Source organism: Solanum lycopersicum, chromosome 10 (assembly GCF_036512215.1).
Source record: "Solanum lycopersicum chromosome 10, SLM_r2.1".
Classification (NCBI taxonomy): Eukaryota; Viridiplantae; Streptophyta; class Magnoliopsida; order Solanales; family Solanaceae; genus Solanum; species Solanum lycopersicum.
The window spans coordinates 49,071,330-49,091,378 of record NC_090809.1 but is presented as its reverse complement, the minus strand read 5'-3'; the positions used below and the strand labels follow the sequence as shown (position 1 = coordinate 49,091,378).

The 20,049-nt window shown below is 29.7% G+C and overlaps 1 long non-coding RNA gene across 3 annotated transcripts; it reads right to left on the bottom strand.

Annotated features, from left to right (window-relative positions):
- Window positions 1-593: 593 nt before the first annotated feature.
- LOC138339014 (uncharacterized) lies at window positions 594-12,995 on the bottom strand. 3 transcript variants are annotated; one of them, XR_011211983.1, is made up of 3 exons: window positions 10,954-12,817; window positions 5,466-5,544; window positions 594-863 (listed from the first exon to the last, which is right to left on the bottom strand). It is a non-coding gene; the product is annotated as an uncharacterized lncRNA (long non-coding RNA). The 3 variants fall into 3 exon arrangements; XR_011211982.1 differs by lacking the exon at window positions 594-863 and having other exon boundaries at window positions 5,324-5,544; window positions 10,954-12,995; XR_011211984.1 differs by lacking the exons at window positions 594-863; window positions 5,466-5,544 and adding an exon at window positions 8,389-8,674 and having other exon boundaries at window positions 10,954-12,995.
- Window positions 12,996-20,049: the final 7,054 nt, after the last annotated feature.

Genomic DNA, 20,049 nt, shown 5'->3' with positions numbered 1-20,049 from the left:
GGTTTTATGTTAACTATTTTAAAATATGATACATTGTTCTACTTGTTACATTCAGTATATAATATGAACTTTATATGAAATAGTGTATCATTTTTATTGGTACCACTCAATATGTTTCAGATACATTTTTTAATATAGTGTATCATTTTTATTTGTAGTTAATAATAATGTAAATGATACAATAAGATTGTGTGAAGAGGATGTAAATAAGCTTAAATAAACTGGATTTATAAATGTATCACAATAACTAAGAATTAAGTTATCTATCAGATACATACATGAGTGAATCAACAACTAATTACAATTAAATAATGTTCAATGTATTAGCATGAATGAATCAACAACTAACTAAAACTAAATTATAAGTTACATGAATGAATCATCAAACAAATTATCAAGTACATTGCATTGTTATGTGTCAAATGTATCAGCAACTAGCTACAACTATTGAGAAAAAAGAATTTTGTATGTGTATGCATGAATGAATCTGGTACTTAATTTTATGACATTTTTGTATCAGATTATATAAGACAAATATATAAGGCAATTCAAACTGTAAATAACAAGTAAATATATTGAAAGTTAAAGTCGGAATAAACAAGAAATTTTAGAGAAACACTCTAAAACTTGAGTAGGAAAAAGTATTTCAAAACCGTAAAAGCAAACACTCTAAAATTAGAGTTAATGTATCTTATCAACCATAACACTCTAAAAAGGTGTCTAACAAGTGATAGATAATCTATATTCGACATTAATTATATCCTCTTGAGATGATCTGTGAATTGACTCTGGCTTTTGTGGATCTTCATTTTCACTAACATATTCTACCTTGATCTTTTCAGTACCAAACTTTCATAATATGGCTACATATCATATACGAAGGTAATTTGATCAGAAATCATTTCATAAAATACAGAATCTGCATTCCCTTCAAAATGAAGAAGATACATTATAAAAGTAAAGAAGATATGTTATAATTCAAAACAAAATCATACGAATATATATAGGTGGTATCACTTATTTATGCTTATCAATAGCCAAATTTTTGTCTCTGATAATTATTAAAACTATATATAACTTATCTTAAATATAAACTAGTATAAATTTTGACTAATATACCACCATTTAACATGATGCTAATGTATCGTATGGACATGAAAATAATTTAAGTTTTGACTGATATACCATTGAACATTATTTTTGTATTACTGACATGACATCTTGTGACGGATAACCAACTAAGCATATTACAATATTGATAATTTCATATAATTACAATAGCTACTCAAATAATGAATAAAATTAAGATTTTTTGTATCCATTAAATAAACTTAAATATTGCTAATTACAATATGAAACTTGAATTTTATCATTAAGGTATAATTTTTTATTAACTAGCATAAATCAGTAAAAAAAGATGGAAAAACTTACCTTATAGAAAGAAGGTCAAGAAATTGCAAGAATCAATTTTCGACCTTTTTTTTAATTTTTATCAATTTGCACTTTAGAAGATGAAGAACAATATTGATTCTCTATTGTTAATGGATGATGAAAACACTCACTTTAGAATATGAAGAACAACAATTATTTACTATTGTCAATTGTTGATGAAAACCTTAGATCTGATTTCAGTCCATTTAGGATCGTCGAAAAATTGATGAAATCGAAGAATCAATAGAATGAAAAAGCTGAAAACTACATTTAGTGATTTGATATTTATTGACTGGAGAGACAAAAAAATAATTTAAAATTCAAATTGAAATGAAGGATGTAACTGATTAGATTATGGGAGTGAAATAAGGAGAGGTTAAAGAAGTGAAATTAGGTGAAGAGAAACGTTGATTTGTAAGGTTGAAGTAATGTATCATAGTGATTTGGAGTAATGGAAAAAAGAAGGAATTTTTATAATATTTTAAAATGGTAAGGAATAAAAGAATATATGGTAAATAAAGATGTGTATATATATGTAATTTTTCCTTATATATATTATAAGATGAGAATAAAAAATTTATAAAATAAATCAATATTATTGTTTAAATTTCTATTTTATTCAAATAAGGAGAAATGTCGTGGTAACTCAAAAAATAATTGATTAACTCAATTTTTACGTTTTTAAAGAATAATTTTTTTTAAAGGAGTCGTCACTTAATTTTAGGAAAAAACTAGAAAATCATTAAATGATCTCTTAAACCATTCGATTCTAGGTAACAGTTCAGATTATTTCTAAGGAAAGATGTTAATCACCCTTTGAATCTACAAATGTGGGTCTCAAATCAACTTATTTTTTCAAATTGAGGAGGAGACGAAAATAATATACAAGTACAATCACCATGCAATATACACAAATAATAAAATAAAATAATCATGTAATAGTCTGTAACGACCTGTTTAGTCGTTTTGAGCAGCAGACTTTGATTCTGGAAAAACTGGCAGGGACGATGGATCCCACGACGGACCGTCATGGGCACGACGGACCGTCGAGGGGGTCTCGTTTCAAAACAATTAGAAATTCTGAAAATTGGGTACTGAAATCGACTCTCTGAACTTCGTAACAGAATGGCAGGACGGACCGTCACAGGTGTGACGGACCGTCACAGACTCTTCAGAGAAATTGAGTCTCTGAACTCTGTGAAGGAGCAGCAGGACGGACCGTCGCAGGCACGACAGGCCGTCATAGGCTGCGTAATCCCAGGCGGGGATGGATTTCTTTAAATGTTTTAAGGGACGTTTTGGACTATTCCTGCTATAATTATAAATTTAGTGGGTTAATGTTAATAATTTAACTACTTGAGGGTTAAAAGAGGTAACCTTAAGTTAATTAGTGAGTTATTATTGTCATCTTTTATTCTTAATTATATGCTAATTAGGGTAAAAGAAAGAGGGTTTGAATAAGAAAAGTAGAAAGAACAAAGAGAGAGAGAGAGGATAGAACGAGGAAGAGAGAAAACGAAGAACAAAGCTTGGGGAAATTGCTTGCTTGATCACTAATCTTCGGTGGAGGTAGGTTATGGTTTTTATACTATTCGTAGTAAACTCTTAATAGGGAATGATATGTATGGGTAGTATTGTAAACCCTTCTATATGCTTAATTGTATGCTTGCATGAATGTGATTATGTAATTGTGATAAAATAAGCAGGATGAAACTATTGAATCCTAAATCTTGAGAAACCCTAATCTACTTTGTTAATGATGATGCCTTAGTGTAAAAGAAGGCTTGATGAACGAAAGTAGTGAGATTAGGGGATCGGGTGCCACGTTCCGGTACCAGAATAGTATATGAGGATCGGAGTGTCACGTTCCGACACCAGGATAGTATATGGATCGGGTGCCACGTTCCGGTACCAGGATAGTATATGAGGATCGGAGTGTCACGTTCCGACACCAGGATAGTATATGGATCGGGTGGCACGTTTCGGTACCAGGATAGAATATGGATCGGGTGTCACGTTCCGACACCAGGATAGAATGAGGATCGGAGTGTCACGTTCCGACACCAGGATAGTATATGAGGATCGGAGTGTCACGTACCGACACGAGAGGAATAAAGATAATGAATCTTGAAAGATGTTAATATACTCAATCTAATGAACCTAATTCCCAAATGAGTATGATGAGGAGGCGTGAGTCCTCATTGATGTGCTTGGTGTTGTAACCAAGGGTTATGGTAATTGTAAATGCTGCATGCTAAGGATATTAGTTGATTTTATGATGTTATCTGATATATACTGTTTTCTATTTTGAGTTGGCCGATGATACCTACTTAGTACTTGTGTTTGTACTGACCCCTACTTTTATGTTTTCCTCTTTGTTATTTGTGGAGTGCAGCAAACGTGCCGTCGTCTTCAACTCTACCGCAATTCTAGCCAGTCTTCAATTACACCGGATTTCAGGGTGAGCTAATGTTTCTAGCTTGGACTGGATCCCCTTCTTCATGTCTTGATGCCTTGAAGTTCCGGCATGGACTAGCTTTTACTTGTTTTAGCTTCTTAGAATACTCTTAGTTTAGTAATTGGATCATAGATGTTCTTGTGATGATGACTTCCAGATTTTGGGGAATAATAGATGTTGAATTTTAGAAGTTATTGAATTGGTTTTTATTAATGAGTTAAGTCTTCCGCATTACTTTCTGTTGATATTATATTGAAATGTTAAGGTTTAGATTGGTTGGTTCGCCTACATAGGAGGGTAAGTGTGGGTGCTAGTTGCGATCCGATTTGGGTTGTGACATAGTCGACTTAGGTTTATCTAACATCAATACATACAAAATAATGCATTAAAAATTATGATTCGAACGGAGTTCGAATAGCTTCAACGGGAAGTTGCTCCGTATACTTGTAAAGATAGTAAAAGTGTTAGTAATAAATAAATATTATTAAAATTAAATAAATCAAATAACTTAAAAATAAAAATCCACCTTATTAACACGGGGGGGGGGGGGGGGGTCTTGTTCATCGACAGTAATTTGTTCATCGACAAATTTTAACAAATAAAACAGTATGAAAATAGACTAAATTTCTGTCTTTTAAAATAGGGAGACCTCCAAAAATGACGGAGATATCTTTTCATAGACCAATTTTAACATACAAAATATATAAATTTAAATTAAACTTTCATCCTTAAAAATGTGAATGCCTCGAAAATCGATAAAGATATTTTTTCTTTGATCCATTTTAACAAATAAATAATATTTTCTTTGCTAAAAAAATCTAAAAATACATAATATGTAAGTCAATATCGAAAAATTGTATACTAAACAATATCAAAAAAATTGATAGAAAATATAAAACAGTGATTTGACAAAGAAAGAAAAAAGTAGCATTAAAAAATAATTAATATAATATAACAAACAGCAACCATGAAAGAGTAACATTGAAGTTTGTTCATCATTTAATATAATAAAATGTACTATAAAGTAAAACTAACATTAAAATGTAAAAATATTACTACTTCTCTTTCAAAAGAATTTCTATATTTCCTTTTTAATTTATTTAAAAAAGAATAATTTTTTTTAGATAATACTTTAATTTTCATTTTCACGTAACATATTTAAGATTATCAAATTAAAAATATTTTGATATATTGATATAACTTCATTTTAAAAGTACAAGAATAAAAAATATTCTATTTTTTTAAAATTTCGTTCCAAATCAAACTAAATTATTCATTTTTAAACGAAGAAAATAGTTGCAAACAACCCAAAATAGCAAACGATAACATAATAGATCATTAATAATAACAAAATAATACCCAAAATGAAAACAGAAAATACAGGAACGATATCAATATAAGTGTCATCAGAAGAAATATATGAGCAACCCCTAATCAACCAAATTAAATCAAAATTAGTCAAAGACCACAAAAAAAGAAAAATTAGAATTTTATGGAGCAAAAATAGATTCCAACAATATCATTAACAAGATGAAACAAAAATAAACAACAAAAGAAATGGAGAAAAGGATTTTACAGTGGTCGTTTCTTGATGGTTGTGTTGTGATGAAACTGTGAGCTTTAACGGAGCAACGAGCTCGTCGGTGTTCCATTATCTGCCGGAGTAGCGAGGTATGAGATAAGATTTGTGTTTTTGGGTGGAAAAAATTAGGATTACAATTCTTTTGAAAAATATATCTATCACACCTTGTTTCTTGACCTAGTAAATTAAGAACGGAGACATTTTTCAAAATAGCAATATTTTAATTTGTAAAATTTAAGGAATCCCATAGTGTAATTCAATAATTACATTTTGTCCCGACAAAATTAGTATTTACAAAAAATCCCTTAAATTTGTTGTTCCGTGATACTTTAGACTCTAGTGATACATGGTAAATGATACATGGTAAGTTTAAACTGTTGAGAAAAAAATTGAGAAAAAACGATACAATTAATGTTGTTACTAAAACAACTTAATTTAAGGTAACAGATCATTAATCACCATAAAATCAGCACGTAATTGGATAACATTCTCCCCTATGTATAAGGTAACATATCATTAAACATTTGGATAATATTCTCCCCTATATATTTTTCAAAGTCCTTTAGGAAATTGTTGTTAAAATTGTCAGCAAACCTTATGAGATGTGTTTATATCTTTTTAATCTTGTACTTCAGTGGATGCAATTTGAAAATAAAACAGCAAATTATAATGATATTGAAATATAAATACTAAATAAAACAACTAATAACTTACTGATACATGGTTTCAGTTTTCAGAAATTCATACTACATGAAAAACATGTGATACATGTCTACTACATGTATCAGTGAATTAACTAAAACATTATAACATGTGATACATATCTAATACATGTATCAGAAACATCGCCTAAACAATATACACACTGATTCTATATGTATCATCAAGTACAGTGGATGAAAAAATTTATTAAACTTAGTGAATGATACATTATAAGAATTTTCAAAACATGTATCAGTTCATCTGCTTGCCTCCAAGAACAAGAAGATTACCAAATTCATCTGCTTTTTGATTGTTCGTTTAATCTTTCCTCTGATTGGAATTTGTTTCTTCGGTAACTGAACTTGGGGGTTTAGGGTTTTTATTTTTGGGAGTTGTTAAGCATGTGGGTTTACGTTGAAGTTGCAATGGCGGAGTAAGTAATCTTTAAGAGAAGGAAGATGATTATGGAAAAAAAAGAACTGAAACTTGATGGAGTAAGAAAAAAACGGGAAAAGTTAAGAGAAGTTGTTCTGATTTTTGAAATTTCAAATTTTTTGAATTTTGAAATTCAAAATTTCAAAATTGGGTCTTTTATTTAAAATTAATTAAAATTAATAATTCAAAATCAAAAAACTGATTTAAAAGGTTGAGTATTTAAATGGAGAAAATTCAAAATCCAAAAATTGATTTAAAAGGTTGAGTGTTTTAATGGAGAAAAAATAGGCATTAAAATGGATAATTGTGTATTATAGGAGAGAGAATGTAATGTATCTATAAACTTACACTAAAATTAAAAAAAAGGGAATTATGTAATATTTAAAAAAAGAAGGGAAAATTAGAGAATATAAAACTTATAGTTGTGTATTTAAGTTATTTTTCCTTTTAATTTTTACTAGGGCTCCTAATATATTAAAATCTCATTATTTTAATTTATTAAAGAATTAGATTATTATTTTAAAAAGAATACAAATAATCTGGTAATAGAATAGAAAAAATCATTGAACATAAAAATTTAAAAATATTAATTTGATAAAGTACAACTAATTAATAACGAGAAAATCAAGAAAAATAATATTTCAAATAAAGTAATTTAATTTAATTATTGGTGTTTTACAAAAAAAAATATGATAAAAGAAAAAATGATTTGAGTTTCAAAAAATCAATTAATTTTATGATTTAAGAGAAATCGATAACAGAGTCGCTACTTAATTTTTTTTAGTAAAAATCAAGAAAAAAACTTATAATTATTTTCAAAGATTTAAACAGATAAAATCAATTGAAAAAGGGTTTGAAGTTCAATTTACACTTCGATAAGGTGTTAGGCCCTCGAAATGTCTGCTAACTCCCGATTGATCGACGATTTGACTAAAAGACCTTTAAAAAAATTTCCAAGTTTTAACTAAGTTTTTTATTTTATTTTTTGTTATTTCTTAATTATTTCAAATGGAAATAAACTAAAGGAGGATTTCCTGAGGAAAATAATTCAAAATGTCAACAAGTCTAATAATGAAAATAGAGTTAAGAATTAAATAATTAATATTTAATTTTAAATTTAAAACGGGAAATAACTATCTTTAATAGTTAATTAAGTCAAAATTAAAGATTAAATATAATGTTAGTTAACACCGTAACAAATAAATAAAGAGGAAAAGGGAGGAAGTATTAAACTTGGACCTTTGCCCCAAATTCATGTACATGTCCTATACTACTAAAAAAAATGTATAACTTACCTAAATCTCATAGTGTAAAACTTAAATAACATTTTATTCCTACTCTTTTTCAATTTACAAAAATTCCTTCAAAATCAGTGCTATCCAGATACATAGAAAATAATTCAGATTCATTAATTCCAGTACATTAAAACAAAATCAGTTACACTTTAAAAGAAAAGGGAGTCAATTTTGAATTTGAGTTCCACAAATCAAGCTAATCAATTTGCTGTCAGTCTTTCTCAAATGGTAACAACTTCAATTAATTAAAAATTTAAATTTTAACTCTCAATTCTCTTCCAAATCCTCCTAGCTTCAAACAATTCAACAAATTCTTCCAAAATCAACAAAATCGAAATTCATTTTTTTCTCTCTATTCATCGTCTCATGTTCATTCAAATTAGATCCAGATTTGTCCAAAATTTGATAAGATACATAATGAATAGTTGTTGAAAAATAATTTCTTTTGTGAATCTCAAATACAACATTGTAGTGGATCGATGAGATGAGAAAAACATGAAAATTCGATATATATTAGAAGGAAATAACAAGAAAATGTTGATTTTGCTACTTAGCATACTCTTCATCTTATCTCGATCTTGGCACCATAGTAAGAGATGGTAAAAGAAATTACTGACCACTTCAATAGGTATTTCAAAATACATTAGTTGATATATCATAAATTTGTTCTTCTCATCCTTTCTAAAAAAAATCTCTTTTTTTAATCAAACTTGTTGATAAATTGTATTGATACAACATGAACATGTCCATCTTGTTGAGACATTCTGAAACCTGAGAAAGTGAGATGAGGTATGAATGATACAAAAGTGATGAAATTATGGTTGGTCAAAAAATTAATTTGTGAATCTGAAGTCAACCATTGCATTTGATTAAAGATCGATGAGTTGAGGAAAAACTGGCGATCTGATACATCGTTTGAGCTGAAGAAATAAGAGTTAGAATTTTCAATGTATCAATTATGGATTGATACAACCAACAGAAAGGCAGAAGAGATGCATAGCTTTGATGAATCATTCATACCTTTTACAGTGTTGTGTAATCGTTTTTTGAATTTTGTTTCTGAGATGGATAGATATATCAATACATTACTATTTATGTATCTCGTTTAAATTGATAAGTGTTGTATTTTTACCAGATACATTAAATAAGTAATTGTTGTCCATAAGATGTTCATATTGATACATTACTTTGTGGTAGTTGCTAAGATACAATTAATAGAAATTCAAATTTACATATCATATAGAAAATTGTATATTTGTTCATACAATAATAGAATGTTGCATATCCGCTACATTATATCATGTATCAATTATATGATTTAGTAGATGTAATACTGTGTTCCATAAAATTGTGTCTCAAACACACAATTGTGCAGTTGTGTTTGATGAAAAAAAGTTGTATTTGATATTAACAGTGTTTAAAAGTCAGAATGTTGTATACATAATTCATTATGTTGTGTATTAAATACACGATTTGATATATGTATTAATGCCCTCCATTTTTATTGTATCAGATGCATAGCTGCAAGAACTTCATATTTTGTCTCGAAATAATCAAACTTTTGATAATAACATTTGTGTATCATCGTTTATGAATCTGATACATAATTGTGTGACACCTAATGTATCAATGTATCATGTAATGTGTACATATACATATCCTTCTAAATTTAAATAAGATAGAAGATACATAGCAACACCTAGATACATGATGCATATTAAATGATACATTTGGTAGAAATTTTATATCAAGTATCAATACTAATTAAGTTTATGTATCAAAACTAGTATTTCAATGCAATACAATGTGTATGATAAATTATGATGTATCATAGTGTTGAAACAAAGACATTATACATTAATTAAGAAACAAAATTGACTAGATACATTAAAAAACTAGTTAATGTATCCCAAACAATAACCGTAAAATAGTTTTAATAATTTGAACACAATACGTTGTAAATAATGAAATTATAATGTATTATAATGTTGAAGCGAAGACATTATATATTAATTTAAAGAACAAAAACAATTTGATACATTAAAAATCTGATCTCATATATATCAGAAAAAGATGAACAATAAAAAAACGGACAAAAAATCAACAATCTAATATACATCAACTTTTCCCTACATTTACTTTAGAAAACGAAGGTACATTCTCCTTCTCAACATTCACTCTTGTATCTTTTTTTTTACTATGAACATAGACGTCACCTATGAATATCGATCCAAAGTCCTTACCAAAGACACTAGTAGATTGACTTTTTACCTTTTTAAACATTTTTTTCACAATCTATTTAGACGACGAAGATGCATCTTCCTTTGACTAGTTGAGTAATATCAACACTAAAAGAATGGTCATGTCCATATGCATCAAGAAATAAAGACTCAAAGCAATAAAATTGAAGACGACTTTGAAGGAAACACAGTATATCAATTGAGTAGTTTGAATTTGATTGACCGGAGAGAGAATCCTTTTGAAAATAAAATTGATATGAAAATTCTAACTGACAAGATTGTAGAGAATCCTTTTAAAAATAAAATTGATATGAAAATTGTAACTGATAAAATTATAGAGTAAAATTACGGAGAGAATAAAGGAGTGAAAAAAGGAAGGAAATCACGTGTCAAGGTTGGGATACTTATGTATCTGCTTGACTTAAAAATTGAGGGAAAGTAAGGAATTTTGGAAATATTTTAAAATGGTAGGGAATAAAGGAAATTATCAAAAATAAAGATGTAAATATAGATTTTATCCAAAAAAAAATGCCCAAGTAAGAGTTTGGGCCTAATTGATAAAAAAATCTGCTGTTGGGCCATTCTTTTAAGCCTTTTTGGCCTTCTTTTCACTCTTCAAATGATAGGATATACACCAAGTGTATATATGATAAACACCAAGTGTTTGACTCGTTTTGGACTCCTAAATCTGTATTTCAGTTTGCCATTTACATTTTCTGTATTTTTCAACCTGCTTCGCCGTATTTGAACCTGTATAGAGTATTTACTACTGTATATAACTGTATAAACATTTATATCAGTGTATAATACCTCGTTTTTTCGGCATTTTAGAGCTTGAAATTTTGAATTCCAGCTTTATTTAACCTCCATCAACCTGCTTAACGACTTGCTACCAGCTGACTCGAGACAAATCTTTGGGCTTTTATGGCCCATTAAGAAATGCAATGAGATAGATCATTGAATCCATTGAACTCGATCGAGATTTTATAGGCACACCGAAAAGAAAAAGAAAAAAAAGATAAGGATTAGCAATGGCCTAAATCATATCAAAGGTTCAGGAAATAATGAATTTATAGTTCATACTGGCACAAATGTCAAGTTCACATAAACTTAACGATGGAGTACACATTATCCATCAATTTGAACTCAAAATCATCTACAAACATTGTAGTAATCCAAATAAATAAATAAAATGCGTACAAAATTCCCACTACAAACAATAGAGTACGGAAAATTTAAATGGGATCACACAATAATAGCAACTAACAATAAAGTTACAGAGGCATAAATCTTCAAACAATTTCAAGCATACAGAAAACATTTTCAAATTTTGGAGTATGATAACTAGCTATAAACACAACACACATATGCATATACTATATCGACAGAACCTAAGGAAGAATGGTGAATCAAATAAAAATATCATTTAAAAGAAACACAAATTCAAGCATGAGACATAAACCCAAAAGGAAAGATGAGCATGAAATTTATAGTAAAAAAAATGAAGAAAGAAACTATGAGCCCTGCCATATATTTTACTAAGGTAACAAAACAAAAACTTCAAGTAGGAAAAAGGAAACATTGACTATTAATATAATATACACCCAAAGGACTAAAATAAAAACCAAAAAATAAAGAGAAGAAAAATAGATGCTTGAAAGTAAAGCAAATGGATAAAAGTAGACTCAACAATCGAAAACAAATGAAGCAAATGACAAAATAGGCTTGAGAAATGAAATATAGAAATTGTCATGATAAAGCTAAAATACCAAATCTACAGCCAACGATAAGCCAAAGGAATTACTTAATCATACATGTAGTATATACAAGCTATCAACATTCAAAACCGATTAACGACAACCTAACAACAAAGTCGTGAATTCACTACATCGAAACACCATATCAAAGTAGAAAAAAATAAAAAAATGAAGAGAGTATTATAGAGGAAACATTACCTCTTCCTTGGCAGCGACTGAGACCAGACGAGTAGGGAAAAAGCTTCCCACGACCACAACGAGAATCCGAGAACTTCGGAGAATTGTAAATAAGCGAGAAACCAAGATCAAAAGGACTAATGATTCTTTTTGGAATCAATATACGATGAAACTACTATAAATTCCAGAAGCTCCGATGAAAGATTTCGAAAGAAAGAAAATCTAAAAAATGTGGCTACTGGAGACAGACTTTCTTTCGATTTCTTCCTCTTTTATTTTTCGTGACCCATTTACCTTTATTTTTTCCCCACCCCTAAAATAAAGAAAAATATGGGAAATTTATAGAAGAAAATCTAGCTCAGACTTGGGGGAAATTTGGGAGAGATTTTGAATGAATTCGAAATTTGAAATTTGAAATTCAAATTTCTCAAGAGGTAAGGTGTCAGCTCGAATTGTATGAATCACCTACGAATTTCCAATGTCATCCGTTTGATTTTTGAGAAAAGGACGAAAGAGTAACTCGATTTAGACACTTGGATCCTCCAAAACGGCTTTGTAAGGAGAGGAGGATAAGGGTGAGAAGGGACGACTCGCACTGCTTGCGTTGGGCTGCTGGGCTCGTTCTTGCTAAACTGGTTTTGGGGCGTCTGGCTCGCTGTCTGCATGTGAAAAAATCAAAGAAGAAGGAAACGTATAGTGTCGGGTCGTTCTTTTGGTATTATGATGTTGGATAATGAGTTTCTTATACGAGTTGGGTTTGGGGAAGGTTAATTGAAATAAGTGGGTTGGGAATAATTGGTGTATTAATGGGCTGCTGGAAGTTGAAAATAAAAGGCCCAAAATGGTTTATCCCAAATGGGTTTAAAGGATTTGACTAATATCCAAATACAAATAGATAAATATAAATTAATTAATGAGCTTCTTGGTGATAACAAAATAAATTAACTTAATTACAAACTCAATAAATTAAAAATATAAACTATTATATAAGTAGACTAATTGACAAAATTTTAACTAAAACTAAAATCTTTTTTACAATTTTCAAATATTCATGAATATACTAATTATATACATAATTATGTAAATACATATATATTATCTAAAAATTATAAAAAGTAACAAAACTATTTAAAATAACGTGCGAACTTTATATTTTTCTTAAAATCTTATAAAACTAATTATTTTAAATCATTTGAAATCGAAGATTCTCAAATTGATTGATTTATATGGTGGAGTTCCAAAATTGGGTGAAGTTTAAATTCTTCATAATTTAATTAGAGTAAATAGATTAAAGAAGATTTAATTTTATTTAGTTTATGAGTAATAATCTTAATGCTTATTTGGTGATTTACAGTGTTACGAATTGTGACTAAATAATGACACAATTTGTCTCAACCAGAATCTAGATCCCAGACGATACAGGCATCGTTGATATCTTAGAGGTCACAGACAAGCCTGCATACGTCATCGTTACATCATCTAGGTTAATTTTAGTGGAAAATTTAAAACTTTTAGTTACTTGAAGTATACATAGACTTCAGAGTAGGATACATTATACTCATATAAGATTTATCTACATTTGTTCATAATCGTTCACAACAACCATCTAATACCAAGATACTCAACTGAATGAAATAGTCATATCTGATAAAATATAAAGTTGCCAGAGTGGCACCAATACAATGTCTGAAAGTAATTGAGAAAGAAACGCTAGTGGAACATTCTCCACTAACTCATGCCTACATCTAATATAGAATATAACGGGCAAGCTTCCTCAAAAGCATGAGGGCCTACCAAGTCCGAATGAATGCTCCATGACCAGATAACTTCAGCGTCGTCTCGTAAATTCTAGCATCCACCTGTGCCTACACCTAAAAGTAAAGTGTTGTATGGTATTAGTACACACTTGTACTAAGTATGGGTATAGGCAAGCACACACCACAGTCATGTATGATTTAGAATAACTCTCTCCGAATGATATGAGTTATGGAAAGTCAAGTCAGTGGACTTGCCAAAATCGGATTAGAAAAGTCATGCCATGAGAGTAACATGCATCATCATATGTATCATATTGCACAAAGCACATACCATATTGCATATAACATAACATATTCCATATAACACATATCATATTTTATTTGGTTCGTTCATATGCCATGTGACCTTGGAATCATGGACTTAACATTAGGACTTACCAATGAGTTCTCAACATATGGGACCTCAACTAGGAATCCTTCTTTAGCAAACACAGAGTCTGTTTCATTCATTCATACGTACTTCACTTTCTTTCATTCATAGGCTAGTACAAACACCAACTATACCTAGGATGTAATTTAAGACGTTCATCAGGTTTACTGTGCAATGACCAAGAATGACCTAGTGTCATTACTTGAGAGTCTAGTTCACCTCTTGATTATCCTATCCAAACACCTTTGGTATCATTCATTTCATTAACTTTCATACTTTGAGTAACTTCAACTTTAAACGACATAGATCATGTGAGCATCATGAAATCTGGTGTCTTTCCTACACCGAAAAGAGACGGAGTCACTGGCCAAGGTGAAACCAAGAACATACCTAGCTCGCGTAGGTGGAAACCACTGAGTAGTTCTTATGTTGGCAGCATAGTTCAAAGACTAGGAGATTTAGGGAGACTCATACCCGTCTGGACGGACAGTCTCATCTCATGAGAATTACACGAACATCTGCCTTCCCAAAAGAAGGAATTGCAACTCATAGCTAGCCTATCGGTGCTCAGTATAAAGTTCCATTACATTCATCTCACACATCATAGAAGCTAGCTTCTAGAATGAGGACATCATAACCCATTAGATGATTTCTCATCTCATCATTTCGTATTAAATATGAATTGTCCTTACACTTACATGTAGAGTGTGATTGAGACTTGTCTCTTGATATTCAACACTCTCTTAGGTGAGTTCTTTTGGTGACATTATATTAGCGTAGGCACAATTTGTCTCACTTTCACTAGGCTCATATTTTTGTGCCACCTTGTTTCTTAACATCTTTTCATTTAATCTTTTCTCACCTTTCATTATGTGCTCATCGTATAATATATATATGCTCTCTTGGAATTTACATTGAGGGACATTGATTCTAGGCGTAGATACAACTTGTCTCACTTTTACTTGTCTATAGTCATGTAGTTACTTTTTTTTTTACATATTAACTATGAATTCATTCTCAACACTTTCTTTTGGAGTATACTTAAGATTTGACTATACATCATTCTGCAATCCCATTACGTGAATGTTCATTTCATTGTATGTCAATGCACTTGGCCTTTTAGTGTGTTTCACACTCTTACTTAACCTTTCTTGGGTCTCATCATTCATTACATAACATCTTAGGTTCACTTACTTTATAAACATATGTTGGACTTATGAGTCCACACACACAAGCAATGAGGCTTCATTCATAGTTCATTTAAGTGATTTATATTGCCCTAGATTATGTGGTACAAGACTTATGCATCTTGTAAGTATGCTGAGGTCTCAATTTGATTCATATAGGCAGCATTGCTTAATTATTTAATCACGTAAGACTTATGTGTCAATACGGAATCGGGCAACGGAACCCAGTTTTGAATCCCTTGAGCAACACTTAATCTAATATTAAACGTGATAATTGCATTTTTCAGATTTGGGGAATCCTAGTTCGATCTCCATCACCCCCACATCATTTTCTTTCTTTTCCCTCTTCTCGTGTAAGACAAGGAGATTGTAGGATCAATCCCCCACAAGATCATTCTTTTTCTCTTAATTTTTCTCTTAACTTTCTCACCTATCCAAGAGGTTGTGGATTCAATCCCCACTCACCTCATTTTATTTTCTCCTTTATTTTTCTCCCAACTCTCTTATCCATTCAAGAGGTTGTGGGTTCAATCCCCACTCACCTCATTTCATTTTTCTCGTTTATTTTTCTCCCAACTCTCTCATCTATTCAAGAGGTTGCAGATTCAATCCCCACTCAACGCATTTAATTTTCTCTTCGTTTTTCTCATTAAAATTTTTATGTAATCTGCACTTCGTGAGGTCTTGGATTCAATCTACAATGACCTCATATTTTTTTAAAAAAAATTAAAACTCTCATTTTCCAATCTTAGGCCGAGACCAACAATTTCCAGCAAGTTGGAATTTTGGTCTCTTTCAATCCATCTTTCTCTCAAGTTTTTATGTTGATTCTTATAGTATTTCGGGTGACATTTAATCAGCAACATTATTCTTATACAAGCATCATATTTTAACATTTTCGTACACTTGAAACACAACATTTTTAACATACAAATTTTAGGCAGCAACATAGTTAATTTACAGCACACACATGCTCAAACAGTTAAGTAAATACACTTTTCCGGAATACATCTTTCATTTCTTACATAATTTTCAATACATATTCAACAGAAAGTCACAATCAGACCTAAAATTATCTACCAGAAGATATACCAACACATATTTTGAATCTTTCAAACGATCTAATGGCAGGGCATGCAATGGGGACAACCTTAGTTTTTCAATTGCGATTAAACTGAACCTGAAGGGTCTCTTGGAAAAGGGACCAAGAGAAAAGAAATCTCATACCTGAAGTTGTTCAAAAGTGATTCAACGTCTGCCTATTTCCCCACTAAGCCAACGTCTCACCACCGAAACCACAAGCAAAATCCGTTGAGAAATTGATTTTACCTTTCTTTTTAAACTTGTTTTACTTTGAGTTTTTAGCTTTCAAGTTCTTGATGAACCTTTTTATTTGACGTTCTGATCTTGTTCTCTTGTTAAAGATAGATAGTGAGTGAGAGAGAATTAGCGAGAAAGGCGTGAGAGTGTTAACTTAGGATTAGGAGATTTGGGAGAGACTTAGTCAAATTAGGATTTATCTTTAATTAATAAATAAAATCTAATTTTTTTATTTTTCTTTAATTAGCAATTAAATATTAATTAACTAAATTAATTCACTACCTAAAATAAATCAAATTAAATCATTGCTCCCACAAAGGCTCGAACCGCGTGGAGCAAGATTTCGCTCAAAGGGTTAATTCGGCGCTTTCTACCCAAATTTCCTCTCCACCATATTAATTAATTAATTAATTAAAAATTTAGGGTAATTATAATTCTACCCTTAGCCTGAAAAAAGACCATTTTATCTCTAAACCCTCCAAACTTAATATTACGCCCTTTTAAGTCCTGTTAAGCCTCATCGGGGTAGATCTTCATATTCGGGTGTCCTACATTGCTGGACCCAACCTTTCCTAACTCAACTAACTCACCAAGTTGGTTAGCTTGGCTGTTGCAAGGGTTCATAGGTATAGTTCTACGCACATCAATCCGTGTGAACTCGGTCTAATCGTAGGCGATCTAGATACATTAAGTATTACTTAGGATAACTATTTTAGGGTTGTTACACAATTAAAGAGAAAGTATTCAAAGATGAGTGAAGAGAGCTACTATGATGGCGGACTAGTGGTGTTTCAATAATTGTAATGAAGAACATGCATATGTGAGATGATTTTTTTGAGTGATGAGAGAGAAGAGGAGGGAGTGGGTGGGAAAGAGAAAATTAAATAAAAGACAAAAAATAATTATATGTGAAAAAAGTATTTTCAAAATATCTTTTTATTAGTTTTTTCAACTTTCACATGCTTTCAAGAGAGTGAACACTTCTTGTGCCATGTCAACACTTGAGGGTGCGTTTATACCACTTTAAAATAGTTCAAGGGGGTAATAAGACTCCGAAAAAATATAAGTGTATAGTTGAGAATTCGATTATAGGTTGAAGGTGTATTTGACCATTTTCTCTTAACTAAATAGGTACAAAGTTTTGAATAAAATGACGATAAATCTCTTATTTAAGAAAGAGGATATAAAAACTAAAAGATATAACTTGAGTAGATCATTTTGATACAATATTAATTTTGAATTTCAAAATTAATGAATTAAAGAAAAGAAGGGTCAAAATTGAGTGTGTTAACAATCGATATCAGAGGTTAGAATGGCTAACGCTTTGATACCACTATTATTTATAAATAAAATTAAATATATTATATTGAATCTTTGTTTAAAATAAATTTTGATATATAAAAGGTAATGTGACACTTCTCTTTGGCTATATTTGTTGACACCCAATTTTGACTTAAAATTATTAAAATTCGTAACTCTTAAGTTTTATTTATTTAATAGTTTAAAATATTTTTTTTATAATTTTAAATAAGTTTATCGATAATTATCCTTATTTATAAAAAATTTAAAAAATTTATCAGTTAATTTTAAAATTACATTATATGTCATTAGTTATGTTTATTATATTTTTTTAAGGTTCATTTTATTTGTTACATTAGTTAGTATTCATTTTGATATTTTGCATTGTCTAGAAATTCATTCAAATACGAATATAATTTGCATACACAAATTGATATATGATTTTGAATCACAATAGGCCCATTGCATAATTATTTTCCTATTTAAGTTTCGATTAGGTCAAAAATGAAGGGAGTGATGGATATATTGGATAAGTAAACTAGTCAAAATCCTAAAATATTTATTAAAAATATTTATAGTTTATAAAAATTAGTAAAAATATCAAAATGTCAATATTTTAGAAAATATTGTGTATCCTAATTTAGTTCCTGTTTTACCCCACTTTAATTTTACATTTTTCAACTCATTCTCTCTCATATATTTTCAAAAAAAAGTATTTTCTCACTCACTAATTTTCGTTTTACAATTCTTCTTCATCTTTCTATGTCGGCTTCTCTCTCTTCTGTTCTTTTCTTATTTGGTCTTTAGAAATCAGATAATATGTTTGTAAAGATATTTACAAAAATTTCTTGGATTAAGGTGTGAATCTTTATTCGATTTTAGATTTGTTTACTGATTTAATATTTATTTAAAGTTTTCCAAATTATGTTTTATCAATTTCATTTAGGAGTTGAAAACTTCAAAATCACTCTCTAATGACCGAATCTAAGAGGATAGCAGAGGTATTAAACTAAATCAACTATTTTCTAGCGATTTTTCATTCTTTAATCTATGTATTACTCAAGAAATAGCGGATAGTGTAGGATCAATTTCTAAAATGGCGAAAGATAGACGACCGAAGAGTTCACATGATCCAATCCATATGTAAAACTTTCTTGAAGTTCAAAACAGAACTATAGAGTCTTCGTCTACTAATGGAAAACTCCAAAAGAATGATGAAGACCTCATAGTTGACGAAGAGGTATTTAATTACTTTTATGAAATTTTAAGTTTATTCATTATATAACCATTATAATATTTGTATATTCCGTTGAAGTTGTTAAAATCACAAAAATCATAATTTTTATTAGTTTTGAGTATCTGCAACAATTTTTTAATTCAAAATTCATCAAGTATGCATATTAATATAGAATAGTATTGTCATTATCTATGGATATGTGGGTTTGTTAGTATATATAGTGTATTCCTTAATTTTTATTTTTTGATATTTCTTATATTTAGACTCATCATATATATGTATCATATTCTAGTTGTGGACATTATAAGAGTATTATTTGTATCCAGTCAATTAAGGATACATATTTACTTTATATGATTGTATTCATTTTTTAAGAAATAATGATGCCTTTTCATATTGTATTCATGCATTGTTATTTGATGGTTTTGTATTCATTGTGTTGTATTTGTTGTATTTATGTTGTCTTCTTACTAAGTAATATTAATTCATGTGTTTGTATTAATTATGTTGTGATGTATCCTCTTTTAGTTATGGACATTGTAAGAGGATTGTTTGTATCCATTCAAATAAGGATACATATTTGCTTTATATAATTGTATTCACATAGTAATGTTATTTCAAATTATATTTGATACTGAATTGTGCATTTACATTCAAAATTTTATCGACTTAAGAAAAATATGCATATTTAGACAACAATGTTTATTGTGTTGATGAAGAACATATCATAGGTGAATATATT